The 19,320-nt window shown below is 43.4% G+C and overlaps 1 pseudogene; it reads right to left on the bottom strand.

Moving 5' to 3' along the window:
- Nucleotides 1–40: 40 nt before the first annotated feature.
- Nucleotides 41–19,320, bottom strand: part of LOC109555481 (palmitoyltransferase ZDHHC3 pseudogene) — a 72,375-nt pseudogene continuing 53,095 nt past the window's right edge.

Genomic DNA, 19,320 nt, shown 5'->3' with positions numbered 1-19,320 from the left:
GGGAGCTGAGTTCTGAAACGAGTTCTGCCAGGTTCTCCTTAACCATGGGCAAGACATCCCAGTTCTCCCCCCACTCCACCCTAAGCTAGTTTTAGCCATCTCCCAAGAGATAGGCCCTGGCACGTAACTCCTACCACAGCTGCCTCCAACTTTATGCCCTCCTGTCCACCCTCTTCGAGCCCCTAGAGGTATGGTTTGTGGGCAGGGCTTTACTGAGGTATAATTTACACACAAAACTGGTGTACCTCTTTTAAATGTACAGTTCAGTGATTCAAAGGGATGTTTCTATTCTGCTTAAAACCACCCATGATGCGTCATTGCCCTTAAGATACACATGGACACAGGGTTGAGCCTTAAACAATGGGTTTGAACTATGAGGGTCCACTTAAACTCAGGTTCTTTCCAATAAATACGTATTGACACTACTGTACTATACACCATGTGTCAAATCCACAGATGATATGGAAGACTGGCTTTAAAGTGACATGCAGATTTTCTACCCTAACACACACACGTACACACACATCCATGTAATCTCATTTTGGAATGCTTTCTTGTCAGACCCATATGCTGGGTCTTTCAGGGGCCCTTCCCTGGTTTTTCTCTACCCTCAAGGGTTTTTCCTACCTCTGAGTGAGGAGGTAGGAAAAAGGACCTCCCCCAGTTAGGTCATTTACAGTCACCAAATTCACTTTTTAAAAAACAGCATTACTATACTAGATTTTACATACTACACAGGTTTCACTCACTAAAGTATACAATTCAGTGGCTTTCAGTATATTCTAGTTGTATAATCATCACTGCAGAAGGTTTTAGAACATTTTTGTCATTCCAGAAAGAAACTCTACACTCGTTATGCATCACTTCTCACCCCTGGTCCCCCACTCCTAGACGACCCCTTAATCTATAAGGGTTTGTCTATTTTGGACATATATAAGTGGGATCATATAATATGTGATTCCTTGTGACTGTTCTTTGACTTAGCATAATGGTTTCAAGGTGAGTTCACTTTAAAATACAGATTATTAATGGTGACTTTATATTGGATAGATTTTTTTCCCCCTCCTGGGCCCCAAAGTCTTTAAAATGAGGGTGACTAAGGCTCTAAAATCAGAGACCATCACTGGAGTTAGTTAACATGTTTTTAATGGGGGTTTGCATGCATCTGTTACACTGGCAAGAAGACAAACCACATTGCGTCAGATTCATAAAGGGATCCTAGTCCCTCCAAAGGCTAAGAACCGCTCTTCGTAGTCCTTAATACTGTGTTCAGATCTGCGCATGATGGGAGGATATGGGGGAGGAAGCAAGAGCACCATCCCAACTAAGCCAGCCCACCAGCTTCCCATCATGCCTGGTTCTTCAAGGGCTTTTCTTTCAATGTGCTTGCACAGAGGGCTTAAAGGCTAATGGGCAGGCTTTGGTGCCTACCCCGGGAACCCAGAACACTGCCACTCTGCCCTTTCTCATGTGAATGCTCAGTGGGTTCATTTTGTTACTATCCAGTTGATAGTAACCTAGTGATGAGAAAGCCCACCCACTTCTAGCAGCTTTGATTTGTTGGGGCTTTGACTTGATATCTGCCTCAGCCCTGCCTCCAGTCTTCCAGCCAGGAGATGGTGGGCTGTGCAAGTAATGGGAGGCATGGGCCAGTGGACACCTCAACTTGGGCTCATTTTGATCCCAGTCCACTGGGAAAGCCTGGTCTTTTGTTTGCCCACTTACATGGAATTGAGCATGAAAAGTGGTTGGAGGAGACCACCTGAGAGGAGACTGGGATGTGAAAGCTGGGACAGGGACAGGAAAGGGCTGTCTCTCAGCACTTCACTACCACTCTCACCTGGAGGCAGACCCCAGAACAGGACCCTGGTCTAACAGGAGAGGAAGAGTGTGCCTACAATCTGTAGCAGCTCCCCTGCTTGAGAACTTGGCCCAGGCTCAGGCCCTCCAAAGGAAGGGGCTCACCAGTTTCTAGACAGCCTTTCCCATCTTGGCACTGCCCTGCCTCATCCCTCAGTGATATGCATCCCGTGAGCTCTGCGGGAGAGGTGCTAGCCCCCATCCTGTGAGACCCAGCTCCAATATGACCTCTTCCAGAGAGCTTGCTCTGGGTGCAGATGTGTCTCCTTTTTCAGACTCACCTATAAAGGAGTGACTGCCCTGGGGAATTCCAGATGAGTGGCAGATGGGGAGAAAGAGCACTGGGGAAGCACAATATCTTCACCTCGAAGTCATTTTCTTCTGAAGAGACATCATTTTGGAGACAGATGCAGGTTCCTAGGGGCTGCCAAATCCCTCAGAATGGCTCTTGAGTCCACAGTAACAGGGATGGGAAGAGACATCACTTCTACTAAGGACTTTCCAACCCCTTCCCCCTCCCTAGTGCCCCCACTGTGCTTTAGGTGGTGCTTGAAACACTCTTCCCACCCCCAAGTCCCCTGTACTGGGAGTTCCTAGAGGGAAGGCAAGGCCCAAGCCTAAGGCCTCTGCTCCCACTTTCAGTCAGGGCTCAGAAGAAGAGGGAGACAGGAACAGCGTTTGGAGTCTCATTCTGTTCTCTGCAGTGCATAAAGCTCCTTGGTAAGGGTGTTACTCGACAGGAGTGGGGCCTGGGGTCTGAGGTCCATGACCACTGAGACTCTGAAGGGATAGACACTGACCATGCGTCCCAGAAGCCCTGAAATTGTGATGATGGGAAAAGAGGGATTTGGAGACAGAAATGCATTCCCTGCCTCTGGGGCACCCACCTTCCAGGAAAGGGAAGGGAAGAGCCTCTTGTGAACTCCTTTCTGGGTGCCAAGCTACATGTGAGATATTTCACGAAGTCTTTGTCATATACACAGGAAACAGACCCCACAAAGAGTGTATCTAGCTCAGGTAGTATCAGCTGGGATTCCCACTAAATCTCTGAACCTACAGCTTGTGTTACATGAGAGCAGGGATCCAAAGTAATCAGCCTGCCCCTGGGAAACAGTTCATAGCTGGGGTTCAGTGTTGCTGTCTACTGTTGGCAGGTGGGACTTCAGCAGTGCTATAGCCAGATTGTCTTTGGTAGGTAGAAGTCCACATGCTGAACTTGTACATAACCTGCACGCCTTCCCGTATTGGTTACGTATTACTGCATATGTGTGCTAAGTCACTTCAGTTGTGTCTCTTTGTGACCCCATGGTCTGTAGCCCTCCAGGCTCCTCTGTCCATGGGATTCTTCAGGCAAGAATACTGGCATGGGTTGCCATGCCCTTCTCCAGGGTATCTTCCCAACCCAGGGATCGAACCCGTGTCTTTTATGTCTCCTGCATTGGCAGGCGGGTTCTTTACCACTGATCCACCAGGGAAACCCCTATGCAGCAGCATTACTGCAAATTACTTCAAAAACAGTGGCTTAAAACAACATGTTAGTATCAACATACGTACACTACCATGTGTAATTTAGATAGCTGGTGAGAAGTTGCTATATAACATGGGGAACCCAGCCTGGAGCTCTGTGATGACCTAGAGGTGTGGGACAGGGGGAGGGGAGGGGAGGGAGGCTCAAGAGGGAGGGGATATATGTATAATTATGGCTGATTCACATTGCTGCATGGTAGAAACCAACACAACATTGTAAAAAATAAATTTTAAAAAAATGCTGAAGAGAAAACCTAAATAAAACAATGACATTTATCTCAGTTCCTGTAGATCAGAAATCTGGGCACAACTTAGCTGGGTTTTTATTTCAGAATCTCTCACAGGCTACAATCAAGGTGTCAGATGGGGCTGCAGTCATCCCAAGGCTTGACTGGGGAAGGATCTGCTTCCAAGCTCAATGTATGGCTGTTGGCAGGACTTAGTTCCTTGTGGGCTATTAGACTAAGTGCTTCAGTTTCTTGCCGACTGTTGGTGGAAGCCATCCTCAAATTCCTTGCTGTATGGACTTTCCCACAGACCAACTCACAACATGGCTGCTTATTTCAACAGGGTGATCAAGTGAGATTAGACAGGAGCGTGAGGGGACATGGGGAGAAAATTGCACACGCAAGATAGAAGTCACAGTCTTTACAACCTAGTCTCAGAAGTGACATCCTACCACTTTTACAATATTCCACTCACTAGAAGTAAGTCATTAGGTCCAGGCCACACTCTCAGGGAGGGGGTTATACAAGGATATAAATACCAGGAGGTGGGGATCATTGGCAGCCACCTTGGAGACTACTACTGTTTGTCCTCAGGCCCCAATGATATATGTCCCTTCCACATGCAAAATACATTTACCCCCTCCCAAGGTCTGTAAAAGTCTCATTTCATTAGAACATTGTCTGAAAGTCCAGAATCTCATCTAAATCAGGTCCAAGTGTGAAGGGTTCCTTTGGTGTATTCCTTAAGTATGGCTCCTTAAGTACTATTCCCCCCACCCCCACTACCGGTAGATCTGTGAAATTTAGAGACAAGTTATATCTGTCTCCAACACACCCCAACATACAATGGTGGAACAGACACAGGATATTGGCTACAGACATTCCATTTCAAAAAGGGGAAATGGGAGACACAAAGGAGTCACTGGTCTATAGCAACTGTGAAATCCCACTGGGCACATGGAAGTTCCTGGATTAGGTTTCAAGGCCTGGAGATAATTATCTAGGGTTTCTGGGCTCTGCTTGGCTCTGCTTTCTGGGCTCTTGGTCCCACCCTCTGTGCCTTCCTTCCTTTTTCACGAAAGGTAGCACATATTCGCAGGTGAGTAGTTTCCCCAGTCTGCTTCCTGCCAGTAAAATGTTGGGGGTCCAAATGGTTTCTTTTCATTTTGTATTGTGCCTGTAATCAGTTGCCACTGAGAAATGATTCCAATAGTGGGGCTTGGTGTACCCTTGCTGTCAGTAGGTTGGGTGCTCAACAGTTGCTATAGCCAGACTGGCCTTGGTGAAAGTCTATATTGTAGAGCTTGTGTCTAAATTCCATGCATGCCACCATGGCCATTTTGTTCAGGAGTTCATTGGATAAGAAACTGAGGTTGGCTGGCATCCACAGGACAGGACATCTTAGCCATCTGATTGAGATCTTCCTCAACAGTTGATTCTCTCTGCTGCTCATTTATGTGGGAATATGAATACCTTCACACCCATTCCAAAAGGGACATCCATATGCCTCTTCCCCAGACCTCCCCCTTGAACAATATTTCAATCTTGTTCTAAGTCCTGGACCACCTAGCCAAGTCATTACTAACTACTCACGAATCAGTGGATATCTAAACCTCTGACCATTTGTGTGACCAGTCACTGAAAAGTTCCCTTCCCGTTGTCCCCAGGATCAACCCTAAGTGGAGCTATAACACTGCAGCTAGCCATGTCCAGCTGGTGCCAAAATACTATGCAAAACAATCTGTGAACCAAGCTTAACTATTGTGCCTCTGAGTCACCTGGTCACAGGGAACACCCCATGAGACTCAGGTGTGAGAAAGGGATGGCAGTGCAGCCAGTGGGAGTATGAGCCACCTGCTCAGACAGCTTACTTTTTTTTTCCTTTTAATTGGAAGCTAATTACTTTATACATTCACATGAATCATCCATGGGTGTACATGTGCTCCCCATCCTGAATCCGCTTCCCACCTCCCTCCGTATCCCATCCCTCAGGGTCATCCCAGTGCACCCTGTCCCATGCATCAAACCTGGACTGGTGATCTATTTCACATATGATAATATACATGTTTCAATGCTATTCTCTCAAATCATCTCACCCTTGCCCTCTCCCACAGAGTCCAAAAGTCTGTTCTTTACATCTGTGTCTCTTATGCTGTCTCGCATATAACGTCATTGTTACCATCTTTCTAAATTCCATATATATGCGTTAATATACTGTATTGGTGTATTTCTTTCTGGCTTACTTTGCTGTGTATAATAGGCTCCAGTTTCATTCACCTCGTTAGAACTGATTAAAATGCATTCTTTTTAATAGCTGAGTAATACTCCATTGTGTATATGTACCACAGCTTTCTTATCCATTCATCTGCCAATGGACATCTAGGTTGCTTCCATGTCCTGGCTATTATAAACAGTGCTGCGATGAACATTGGGGTGCACGTGTCTCTTTCAATTCTGGTTTCCTTGGTGTATATGCCCAGCAGTGGGATTGCTGAGTCATATGGCAGTTCTATTTCCAGTTTTTTATGGAATCTCCACACTGTTCTCCATAGTGGCTGTTCTAGTTTGCATTCCCACCAACAGTGTAAGAGGGTTCCCTTTTCTTCTCACCCTCTCCAGAATTTATTATTTGTAGACTTTTTGATAGCAGCCATTCTGACTGGCGTGAGATGGTACCTCATTGTGGTTTTGATTTGCATTTCTCTGATAATGAGTGATGTTGAGCATCTTTTCATGTGTTTGTTAGCCATCTGTATGTCTTCTTTGGAGAAATGTCTGTTTAGTTCTTTGGCCCATTTTTTGATTGGGTCGCTTATTTTTCTGGAATTGAGCTGCAGGAGTTGCTTGTATATTTTTGAGATTAATTGTATCTTGCTTGTATATATATTTTTTAATGTTTTTACTTATTTATTTTTTATTTTTTGATCGTATATTTTTGAGATTAATGACTGGTGGACCATCATGATAGTCTAGGTCATGGGGATTAATTCAGAACCAGTATCTATTATATTTCAAAAGGTCTGGGTATTTCCCTGTCCCCAAGGCACAATTATGTTGGCTACAGGTTCCTGTGGGAAAAGCAAGGAGGGAGAGTTCACAATACACCCTTGTGAAAAGTGTAGCAAGTATTACTTCAAGTAGACCCTCCCCTTCATTCAAAGGGCTCCAGTCTATGAACTACGGGGAGAGGCTGGGACTCTACATTTTGGGGACTAGATCAAGCCTCCATTTGCTAGACTAGATTTTTTTTTGTTGCGTGAATCAAGTAGGACCTTATTAGGCTGTCCATCTATTTGGCCCCAGGGTAACCACGTTTAATTAGCCACAATTACACATCCCCACAGGTCAAATCACCATTCTGATTTCTGCTATGGTTCCGCTGTCCATTATAGGGATCAGAACAGACTTGTTTCTAAAGGTGATCCTATCAACCCCATTGAAATCAGGGGGCCCATCTCTTATCATGAACCCAAATTACAGGGAAAAAAACACTACAATGTTTTTAAGGAGGCTGGTGCTTACTTGTTTTAGTTAAAGTAAAGTTAGCTTCTGAGACAGAAAAAAAAATCTGTGAAATTTAAGACAATAACATTCACTTCTTGCTTCTGCAATCTTCCAAAACAACCATTAATAGCTGGACTGACTTTTTCTAAGTGGTGATTCAGGGTCCTAGGCATCTTCTGTGAAGATGATCTGCCACCTTCAAATGTGGTCACCATTGTACTATTGTCATCTCCATCGCAGCCAAATAAAAGAAGGTGAGACCATGTGGGAGGTTTTAATGAGCTAGGCCTAGACTGTAGTGTACAGCACTTCTGCTCACATTCCATTAGCTAGAACTCAGATAGCGGTCACATTCAACTGCAAGGGATGCTGGAAGATATAATCTGAATTTGTCCCAAAAAGGAAGAATAAAAACATGCCTAGTGACCACCTAGCTAGTCTCTGCCATCTAATAATGCATGTCTTGAAGCCTTTGTGAAAGGAGTGTCCACATAGTTAGGGGGTGAGTTAAGTGGGTTATACAGAATGAATTGATTCCAGCACTCTGATTTCTTTTTATTTTGAAAATTTTTACTGCGTTTGGTTTCCATGTGGAAGCACTGGCAGAACTGAAAAGAGGCAGCATGTTCCACTTACTTTTCTGAAAGATCACATAGCTAGATGAAATCTCTCCCCACCCAGGGCTGATTTAATAAACCTCACCCCAAACCCACCCCAAGCAAAAGATTAAAACAAAGGTTTGTGGTGATCATTTAAAAAACAATACCACGTGTGAGATGGTCAGCATCTGGATTTCTGTGACCTACATTTGATGTGTGCTCCTCTTCCTCTCACCTGCGTCCAACCCCCCGCACTCCCCCCTCCCCATCTTCAGGCCCTTCCTCCTTCAACTAAGACTCAACACACAAGTGTGCAAGTGGAAACACTACTCAGTCTCAGTACTACAGGCTTAGATGTCTGCCAATTCCAGCGGATGGACGGTCATCTCTCAACTTTGTAATGTTGCCCTTGCATCACGGTCAGCTAACGCAGGTCCACTGTCTCTCAGGTTGAAATACAGACAAGATATAGGTACGTACACATTTATGGGTCTAAAATATCAGAAAGTAAACCCACTGCGAAAATTTACAAAATGAGGAAGAGGGGGGTCGACGGGTTGGGGGCAGCTGTGGCTGTTTCACTTAGGCAGTAACACTGCTGAATGGACACTGTGCTAGGAGAGGGAGGGAGGTTGGGTGCTCAGTCAGTAAGCAGAAGAAACAAAGGAAACAGAGCTTGCCTGAAGCTACGCCATTTTCTTCTTGTGATTGTGTAAGGCATTTTAAACGGGAAAAACTTCTTTCCTTCGCATTCTTCCAAATAATCATTTGGAATATAACTTGTGATTCAGAATACAAATAAGACCCCTTTCATCTCCACCCCCCACCTCCAAAATCATTCTACACACCCAGGGCCCATAGAGTACAAGGCAGGCGATTGATTTCACGAATCAGGAGGCATTATGCTCACATGGGGCATGAGGCCACTGTGTCAAGGACACTTTTTAGGGCTTCAACCCTGATCCCGGCCCTCTCAGAGTACAAGGGTAAGAATCCATCTTCAGTGAGGATTTAAGTCCCAGATCCTTAGAAAAGTTCAATCTTCCAAGACTGAACCAGGAAGAAATAGAAATTATGAACAACCCAATTACAAGCACTGAAATAGGAACTGTGATTAAAAAAATCTCCTCCCAAAAAACAAAAGCCCAGGTCCAGATGGCTTCACAGGTGAATTCTATCTAACATTTAGAGAAGAGCTAATGTCTATCCATCTAAAACTCTTTCAAAAAATTGCAGAGGAAGGAACCCTTCCTAACTCATTCTATGAGGCCACCATCACCCTGATACCAAAGCCAGACAAAGACAACACACAAAAAGAAAACTACAGGCCAATATCACTGATGAACATAGATGCAAAAATCCTGAACAGAATTCTAGCAAACAGAATTCAATAAAGCATTAAAAAGCTCATACACCATGATCAAGTTGGGTTTATTTCAGGGATGCAAGGATTCTTCAATATACACAAATCAATCAATGTGATACACCATATTAACAAATTGAAAAATAAAAACCATATGATCATCTCAATAGATGCAGAAAAAGCCTTTGACAAAAATTCAGCACCCATTTATGATTAAAACTCTTCAAAAAATGGGCACAGAAGGAACCTACCTCAACATAGTAAAGGCCATATATGATGAGCCTAGAGCAAACATTATGCTCAATGATGAAAAACTGCAAGCATTCCCCCTAAGATCAGGAACAAGACAAGGGTGTCCACTCTCACGACTATCATTCAACATAGTTTTGGAAGTCCTAGCTACAGCAATCAGAGAAGAAAAATAAAAGGAATCCAGATAGGAAAAGAAGAAGTCAAGCTCTCACTGTTTGCAGATGACATGATACTATACATAGAAAACCCTAAAGGTACTATCAGAAAATTATTAGAGCTTATTTAGCAAAGTTGCAAGATACAAAATCAATACACAGAAATCACTTGCATTCCTATATACTAATAATGAAAAATCAGAAAAATAAATTAAGGAATAAATCCTGAATTCACCATTGCAACAAAAAGAATAAAATATCTAGGAATAAACCTACCTAAGGAGATAAAAGACCTGTATACAGAAAATCATAAGACACTGATGAAAGATATCAAAGATGACATAACAGATGGAGAGATATTCCATGTTCCTGGGTAGGAAGAATCAATATTGTGAAAATGACTATACTACCAAATGCGATCTACAGATTCAATGAGATTCCTATCAAATTACCAATGGCATTTTTCACAGAACTAGAACAAAAAAAATCACAATTCATATGGAAACACAAAAGACCTAGAATACCCAAACCAGTCCTGAGAAAGAAAAATGGAGCTGAAGGAATCAAACTTCCTGACTTCAGATTATACTACAAAGCTACAGTCATCAAGACACTAAGCTACTGGCACAAAAACAGAAATATAGACCAATGGAACAAGATAGAAGGCCCAGAAATAAACTCATGCACCTATGGGTACCTTATTTTTGACAAAGGAGGCAAGAATATACAATGGGGCAAAGACAGCCTCTTCAATGGTGCTGGGAAAACTGGACAGCTACATGTAAAAGAATGAAATTAGAACACTTACTAACACCGTACACAAAAATAAACTCAAAATGGATTAAAGACCTAAATGTAAGATCAAAAACTATAAAACTCTTAGAGGAAAACATAGGCAGAACACTTGATGACATGAATCAAAGCAAGATCCTGTATGACCCACCTTCTAAAGTAATGGAAATAAAAACAAAAGTAAATAAGTGGGACCTAATTAAACTTAAAAGCTTTTGCAAAGGAAACTATAAACAAGGTGAAAAGACAACCCTCAGAATGGGAGAAAATAATAGCAAATGAAACAACTGACAAAGGATTAATTTCCAAAATATACAAGCAACTCATACAAAATTCGAGAAAAACAAACAACCCAATCAAAAAGTGGGCAGAAGATCTAAACAGACGTTTCTCCAAAGAAGACATACAGATGGCTAACAAACACATGAAAAGATGCTCAACATCGTTCATTATTAGAGAAATGCAAATCAAAACTACAATGAGATATCACCTCACACTGGTCAGAATGGCCATCATCAAAAAGTCTACAAAAAATAAATGCTGGAGAGGGTGTGGAAAAAAGGGAATGCTCTTACACTGTTGGTGGGAATGTAAATTCATACAGCCACTATGTATGATGGTACTTAGATTTCTTAAAAAAGCAGGAATAAAACCACCATATGACCCAGCACTATGTGACTCCTAGACATATACCCTGAAGAAACCAAAATTGAAAAAGACACTTGTACCCCAATGTTCACTACAGCACTATTTACAATAGCTAGAACATGGAAGCAACCTAGATGTCCATCAACAGATGAATGGATAAAGAAGTTGTGGTACTTCTGAGTAATATTACTCAGCCATAAAAAGGAACACATTTCAGTCAGTTCTAATGAGGCAGATGAACCTAGAGCCTATTATACAGAGTGAAGTAAGTCAGAAACAGAAAGATAAATATCATATACTAACGCATATATATGGAATCTAGAAAGATGGTATGGGAGAATTTATTTTCAGGGCAGCAGTGGAGAAACAGACATAGAGAACAGACTTATGGACACGGGGAGAGGGGAGGAGAGAGTGACATGTATGGAGAGGGTAAGATGGAAACTTACATTACCAAATGTAAAATAGATAGCCAATGTGAATTTGCTGTATGTCTCTGGGAACTCAAACAGGGGCTCTGTATCAACCTAGAGGGGTGGGATGGGGAGAGAGATGGGAGGGAGGTTCAAGAGGGAGGGGACATATGCATACCTATGGCTGATTCATGTTGAGGTTTGACAGAAAACAACAAAATTCTGTAAAACAATTATCCTTCACTTAATAAATAAATTTTAAAAATCTCCTATTAAAAACTATTTATTTAAATTAGAGGATAACTACTTTACAATATTGTGATGCTTTTTGCCATACATCAATATGAATCAGCCATAGGCATACATGTGTCCGCTCCCTCTGAAGCCCCCTCCCATCTCCTTCTCCAGTCTATCTCTCCAGGTTGTCACAGAGCACCGGCTTTGGGTGCCCTGCATCATACATCAAACTCTCACTGGCTATCTATTCTAGATATGGTAATGTATATATTTCAATGCTATTCTCTCAAATCATCCCACCCTCTCCTTCTCTGACTGATCCCAAAAGTCTGTTCTTTATGTCTGTGTCTCCTTTGCTGCCCTGCATGTAAGATTGTCAGTACCATCTTTCTAGATTCCACATATATGTGTTAATATACAGTACCTGTCTTTTTCTTTGCCTTACTCTCTACAATATTACACTGTATAATAGGCTATAATAGGTTCATCTACCTCATTAGAACTGACTCAAATGGCTTCCTTTTTATAGCTGAGTAATATTCCATTGTGTGTATGTAAGGAAACTATAAGCAAGGTGAAGAAACAACCTTCACAATGGGGGAAACTAATAGCAAATGAAACAACTGACAAAGAATTAATTTCCAAAATACATAAGCAGCTCAAGTAGTTCAATACCAGAAAAACAAACAACCCAATCAAAAAGTGGGCAGAAGATCTAAACAAACATTTCTCCAAAGAAGACATAGAGATGGCTAATAAACAAATGAAAAGATGCTCAATATAGCTCATTACTGCTGCTGCTAAGTTGCTTCAGTCGTGTCCAACTCTGTGCGACCCCATAGACGGAAGCCCACCAGGCTCTTTCAACCCTGGGATTCTCCAGGCAAGAACACTGGAGTGGATTGCCATTTCCTTCCCCAATGCAGGAAAGTGAAAAGTGAAAGTGAAGTCACTCAGTCGCCACCAGGCTCCTCCGTCCATGGGATTTTCCAAGCAAGAGTACTGGAATGAATTGCCATTGCCGTCTCCGAGCCCATTACTACAGAAATGCAAATCAAAATCACAATGAGGTATCATCATCTCACACCAGTCAGAATGGCCATCATCAAAAAGTATACAAACAATAAATGCTGGAAAGGATGTGGAAAATAGGGAACCCTCTTACTTTGTTGGTGGGAATGCAAATGGATACAACCACTATGGAGAAGAGTATGGAGATTCCTTTAAAACTAGGAATAAAACTACCATATGACCCAGCAATCCCACTACTGGGCATATACCCCGAGGAAACCAGAATTGAAAAAGACACCTGTACCCCAATGTTCATTGCAGCAATATTTACAATAGCTAGGACACAGAAGCAACCTGGATGTCCACCAGCAGATGAATGGGTAACAAATGATTTTAAAAAGTAAAAAAGAGGGCTCCCCTGGTGACTCAGTGGTAAAGACTCCACCTGCCAATGCAGGAGACAAGGGTCCGATCCCTCGTACGGGAAGATCCCACATGCCATGAAGCAACTAAGCCCATGTGCCACAACTGTTGAGTCTCTGCTCTGGAGCCAGTTAGCCGAAACTAGGCCGGCATGCCCTAGAGCCCGTGGTCTGCAACAACAGAAGCCACTGCAACGAGAAGCTGCAGTACAACTACAGAGTAGCCCCGCTCACAGCAACTAGAGAAAAGCCTGCATGCAGCAATGAAGACCCAGCCCAGCCCAGCCAAAAATAAATAAAACTATTATATTTTTTAAAAGGAAAAAGAAAAGCAGAAAGGATGATCTTTTAAAAACAAAACACGGAGACTTTTTTTTTTCTGCAATGTTCTGCCATTTTACTTGAGACATTAAACAAAAAATGTCTTATTTAGAGTTGTTGTGTTGGTTTTTTGGTTTGGACATTCTTAAGACCCAATCCAAGGGTAGTGCTGGGATGTGGTTTGTGTCTGAGTGGCAATGCTGGTCAGGGTCTTTCAGATCACATGCTGGTACCCGTCTGTCTTCCCTTGGTTTGGCATGACAAAGGGGCTGGCCCAGCCTAGAGAGAAGCGGTGGCCAAAAACGGCTTTCAGGTTCACCCATGTTGTTTTCTTGGCCCATTTTCTGTCTTCCTTTTTCAGTTGTTCTATTCCCGTCTCATCTGTGCAGATGGAGAGCATCTGGATCCGGAACATGGCCGATGTGAAAATGAGGAAGAGCAGCGCCTCCAAGCCGAGGAAGATGAGGAGGGTCATCGTGGTGGGCGAGAAGGAGCTGCAGTCTTCTTCAAAGCAATGCAGGAAGTGGAATCCCACCAAGATGAGGGCGTGCAAAGAAATGAGAGCTACGTACATTGTAAACAGGACGAAGTATTTCTGGTTCTTCTCGCCGACACAGTTGTTGATCCAGGGACAATGGTGGTCCATCTTCCGAATGCACCGCTTACAAATCCTGCAGTGGTGGGCTCGGTCGGGCTTGATGCTGCAGCATTTGGGACAGCTGTACAGCACCTGCCCAGACGTCAGCTGTAAACTCTCGATGAATTCTTTAGTGGCATTTCCTTTGGGCACAGCCCCAGGGTCGGTCAACATGGCCCGGCAGTGGGAAGCCAGGGCCAAGAAGACCAGCACGCTGAACACGATTCCGTTGATGGCGCTGTACATGTAGTCCCCAGATGGAATCAGCATGACGAAGAGGACCACGAACTCCGCATATAAGACCAGAAACCAGGTGACAATGGCAAAGACAATGCCACAGCCATCGCGGATGAACCACATGGCGCCCGTCGGATAGGGGTGAGAAGGTGGGACGCACTTCTCTGACTGGAAGCACTCTGGTTTCCGCTCAAAGTCTCAGAAGCGGAGGGCGGGGATAAACATCCTAAGCTATTCTGTCCATACTGGCCTTGTGAAGCCCCAGTCAGTTCCTCAGTCCCAGACTCCTGGTGGGGCTCCCGTTGCCGCCACCGTCGTCGCTCCTCAGGCAGCCCCCGACCGGTGACCCGACCTCAGGCTGCGGCGATGGCTCCCCGGCAGGAGGCGCCGCAGCTTCCGGGATTCGGCCGGACGCGAGGCGGCGCGCCCATCAAGCGCCCCTCAGTGGGGTGGCGGCGGCTGCAGGAGCCGGCGCCGCCCACCATTCTTACTGACCTAAACCTTTGGAAGTCAGTTATGCTCACCAGTTACCATCGATGTCACTAACATTTGGATTCCTCCCTCTACACTGCACAGTTGTACAATTAACATAGGCTACTGTTGGGCTTCCCTGGTGGCTCAGATGGTAAAGTGTCTGCCTGCAGTGCGGGAGACCCGAGTTCGATCCCTGGGTTGGGAAGATCCCCTGGCGAAGGAAATAGCAACCCACTCCAGTACTCTTGCCTGGAAAATTCCATGGGCTGAGGAGCCTGGTGGGTTACAGTCCATGGGGTCGCAAAGAGTCGGACACGACTGAGCGACTTCACTTCACTGTTGAGTCCAGGCTTTCCCTGGTGTGGTGGCTCAGATGGTAAAGAAGCTGCCCGCAATGCAGGAGACCCAGGTTCAATCCCTGGGTCAGGAAGATTCTCTGGAGAAGGGAATGGCGACCCACTCCAGTATTCTTGCCTGGAGAATTCCATAGGCAGAGAAGCCTGGCGGGCCCCAGTCCACAGGGTCAAAAAGAGTCAGACACGACTGAGCGACTAACACATTTGAGTCCAGGTTTCAGTCAGTAGGACTAATCTTAGAAATACTGCTAGCTGCTTTAGCTAACACAGTACATACATCCAGGAATGCTAAGTGCACCCATACTGAAAAGTCTGGCCCTACCAAAACCAAAGATATCACAAGAAAATTACAGACCAATATCCCTATAAATACAGATGCAAAAATCCTCAACAAAATACTAGCAAACAGAATCCAACAGCATATTGAAAGGATTATACAGAATGATCTAGTGGGATTTGTTCCAGGAATGCAAGAGTGGTTCAACATCAGAAAATCAATCAGGGTTATAGATACATCACATTAATACAACAAGGAAAAAATAACCTACATGATCATCTCAACTGATGCAGAAAGGGCATTTCAGATGCAGAAAAGGCCTAGATCTAATAAATTCAGCAAAGCTTTAAGGAACAAGATCAACACATAAAAATCAGTTGTGTTTTGAAATTAAGAGCAATTTCATTTACAATACCATCTAAAAGATATCTGTAGGGGACTTTCTTGGTGGTGCAGTGGCTAAGACTGCACTCTCAATGCTGGAGGCCTGGTCAGGGAACTAGATCCCACATGCCACAACTAGAGATGCCACATGCCACAATGAAGGTTGATTTTTTTTTTTTTTTGCTGCGTAGAATGCGGGATCTTAGTTCCCTGACCAGGAATTGAACTCAAACCCCCTGCATTAGAAGCTTGGAGTCTTAACCACTTGACTGTCAGGGAAGTCCCCAGATCGGAAGATTTTATATTAACATGTTACTAATACACAAAGCAACCTACAGATTCAACAAAATCCCTATCAAAATTCCAACAGCCTTTTTGCAGAAATGTGGAGATGCCAATCCTCAAATTCATATGGAATTTCAAGGGGCCTTGAATAGTCAAAACAATCTTGAAAAAGACAAATCAAATGGCCAAGTGGTTTTTGACGAGAGTGCCAAGTCCATTCAGTGGAGTAAGGATAGTCTCTTCAACAAAGGGTGCTGATGCAACTGGATTTTTATATGCAAAAGAATGATGTTGGGCCCCTACCTCATACCTATACTATTAATTCAAAATGGATCAACAACCTAAATACAAGAGCTAAAACCACAAAACTCTTAGAAGAAAACACAGGGGTAAATCTTCATGACCTTGGATTTGGCAACAGGTTCTTTTTTAAAATTTATTTTTAGTTGGAGGCTAATTGCTTTACAATGTTGTGTCGGTTTCTGCTGTACAATGTGAATCAGTCGTAAGTATACATATATCCCCTCCCTCTTGAACCTCCCCCTCCCCCCAGTCCTACCTCTCTAGGTCATCACAGAGCATGAGCCCTGAAAATATTATTCTAAGGGAAATAATCCAAACATAAAAGGACAAATATTGTTAAGATTCCACTTATATGAAATATCTAGAACTGGCAAATGTATAGGGACAAAAAGTAGGTTAAAGGTTACCAGGAACTAGGGGCAGAGTGGAATGGGCGTTATTGCTTAATGGGTGCAGAACTTCTGTTTGGGACGGTTAAAAAAAAAAAGTTTTGGAATTCAATAATGGTGATGGTCACACAACATTTTGAATGTAATTAACACCACCGAACTGTATACTAGAAAGTGGTTAAAATGGCAAATTAAAAAAATTTTTTATTTTAATTGGAGGCTAATTACTTTACAATATTGTGGTGGTTTTTGCCATACATTCACATGAATCAGCCATGGGTGTACAGGTGTTCCCCATCCAGACCCTCCCTCCCACCTCCCTTCCCATCCCATCTCTCAGGGTCATCCCAGTGCACCAGCCCTGAGCACCCTGCCTCATGCATCAAACCTGGACTGGCGATCTGTTTCACATATGATAATACACATGTTTCAATGATGCTATTCTCTCAAATCATCTCACCCTCGCCTTCTCCCACAGAGTCCAAAAGTCTGTTCTTTACATCTGTGTCTCTTTTGCTGTCTCGCATATAGGATCATCGTTACCATCTTTCTAAATTCCATATATATGCATTAATATACTATATTGGTCTTTTTCTTTCTGTCTTACTTCACTCTGTATAATAGGCTCCAGTTTCATCCACCTCATTAGAACTGATTCAAATGCATTTTTTTTAATAGCTGAGTAATATTCCATTGTGTATATGTACCACAGCTTTCTTATCCATTCGTCTGCCAATGGACATCTAGGTTGCTTCCATGTCCTGGCTATTGTAAACAGTGCTGCGATGAACATTGGGGTACACATGTCTCTTCAATTCTGGTTTCCTCAGTGTGTCTGCCTAGCAGTGGGATTACTGGGTCGTATGGCAGTTCTATTTCCAGTTTTTTAAGGAATCTCCACACTGTTCTCCAGAGAAGGCGATGGCACCCCACTCCAGTACTCTTGCCTGGAAAATCCCATGGATGGAGGAGCCTGGTAGGCTGCAGTCCATGGGGTCACGAAGAGTCGGACACAACTAAGCAACTTCCCTTTCACTTTTCACTTCCATGCATTGGAGAAGGAAATGGCAACCCACTCCAGTGTTCTTGCCTGGAGAATCCCAGGGACGTGGGAGCCTGGTGGGCTGCCGTCTATGGGGTCCAACAGAGTCGGACACGACTGAAGCGATTTGGCGGCAGCAGCAGCAGCAGCACACTGTTCTCCACAGTGGCCGTACTAGTTTGCATTCCCACCAACAGTGTAAGAGGGTTCCCTTTTCTCCACACCCTCTCCAGCATTTATTGTTTGTAGACTTTTTGACAGCAGCCATTCCGACTGGCGTGAGATGGTACCTCATTGTGGTTTTGATTTGCATTTCTCTGATAATGAGTGATGTTGAGCATCTTTTCATGTGTTTGTTAGCCATTTGTATATTTCTTTGGAGAAAGGTCTGTTTAGTTCTTTGGCCCATAAAATGGCAAATTTTATGTTATATGTATTTTACCACAATTAAAAATGTTTGGCCCAATCTAAAATTGTATTTATTTCCCTATGATCTATCATGCATAGAATCAGTTCTCACATATATTACTGGGGTTTCTGCAAACATAAATTAGGCTTTCTTCTCACAGGTCTGACATACAGGAGTCTGAATCCAGTAATGGGGCTGGAGGCGCCAAAAGGTGATATGAATGGATCTTGAGAAAGATGAGCCAAATCGTTGGAGGATCCCCAAGTCACTCAGGTCCAGTCCCATTAGACTGTGGAGGAAGGGCTGCTTCTGCCACCAAGGGAGACTCAGTGGAAGCTGGTGTTTAGGTATCGCTCAGGTTAATACAAATCAACTTTGATGCACCAATTTCAATTCCCAAGGTCCCTTTCTTCTGGCAACCAGAAGTCTTTAGGTTTCACATAAGAGACCTGGAGATCTGGTGAATTCAGCCTGCGGTGTAATTCAACAACCTGCGGTATTTGGCTTTATGACTGATTTCAGGCTACATCAGTCTGGTGACTAGAAGAGATACAGAGGTTTCTTGTTTGTTTTCTAATATAGGCTCTATTTTTCAGAGAAACTTTTAGGTTCAGGCCCTGTTGTCTGTCCCATGTCAGTACCACCCGTACTGTCACTTTTCAATTTTTGCCAATCTGAGAAGCATAGTATCTCATATGGTTTAAATTGGCATTTCCCTGAAAACTAATGAAATTGAGCACCTTTTCGTGGCCACTTACTGGCTATTGGATATTCTCCTGTGAAGTGTTCATTCAAATCTTTCAAATATTTTTTAATTAAAAAAATTTATTGGTCATGGCTTGTGGGATGTTAAGTTTCCCAACCAGGGATCGGATCTGGGCCCTTGGCAGTGAAAGTATGGAGTCCTGTCAACTGGACTGCCAGGGAATTCCCTGTCGAATATTTTTCTATTGATTATAGATCTTTTGTTGAACTGTAAGATTTCATTTTGTAATCTGGATATGAAATCTTTGATGGTTTTAAATGATGAAAATATATCTTTTCCCATTCTGTAATTTACCTTTGCACAGTTTATGGTATTTCTAGGTGAAAATAAGTGAAAGTCGTTCAATTGTATCCGACTCTTTGCAACCCCATGGGCTATACAGTCCATGGACTTCTCCAGGTCAGAATATTGGAGTGGGTAGCCTTTCCCT

Source organism: Bos indicus, chromosome X (genome assembly GCF_029378745.1).
Source record: "Bos indicus isolate NIAB-ARS_2022 breed Sahiwal x Tharparkar chromosome X, NIAB-ARS_B.indTharparkar_mat_pri_1.0, whole genome shotgun sequence".
Taxonomy (NCBI): Eukaryota; Metazoa; Chordata; class Mammalia; order Artiodactyla; family Bovidae; genus Bos; species Bos indicus.
The sequence above is the reverse complement of the archived record's forward strand: the minus strand, read 5'-3'. Positions and strand labels throughout refer to the sequence as shown.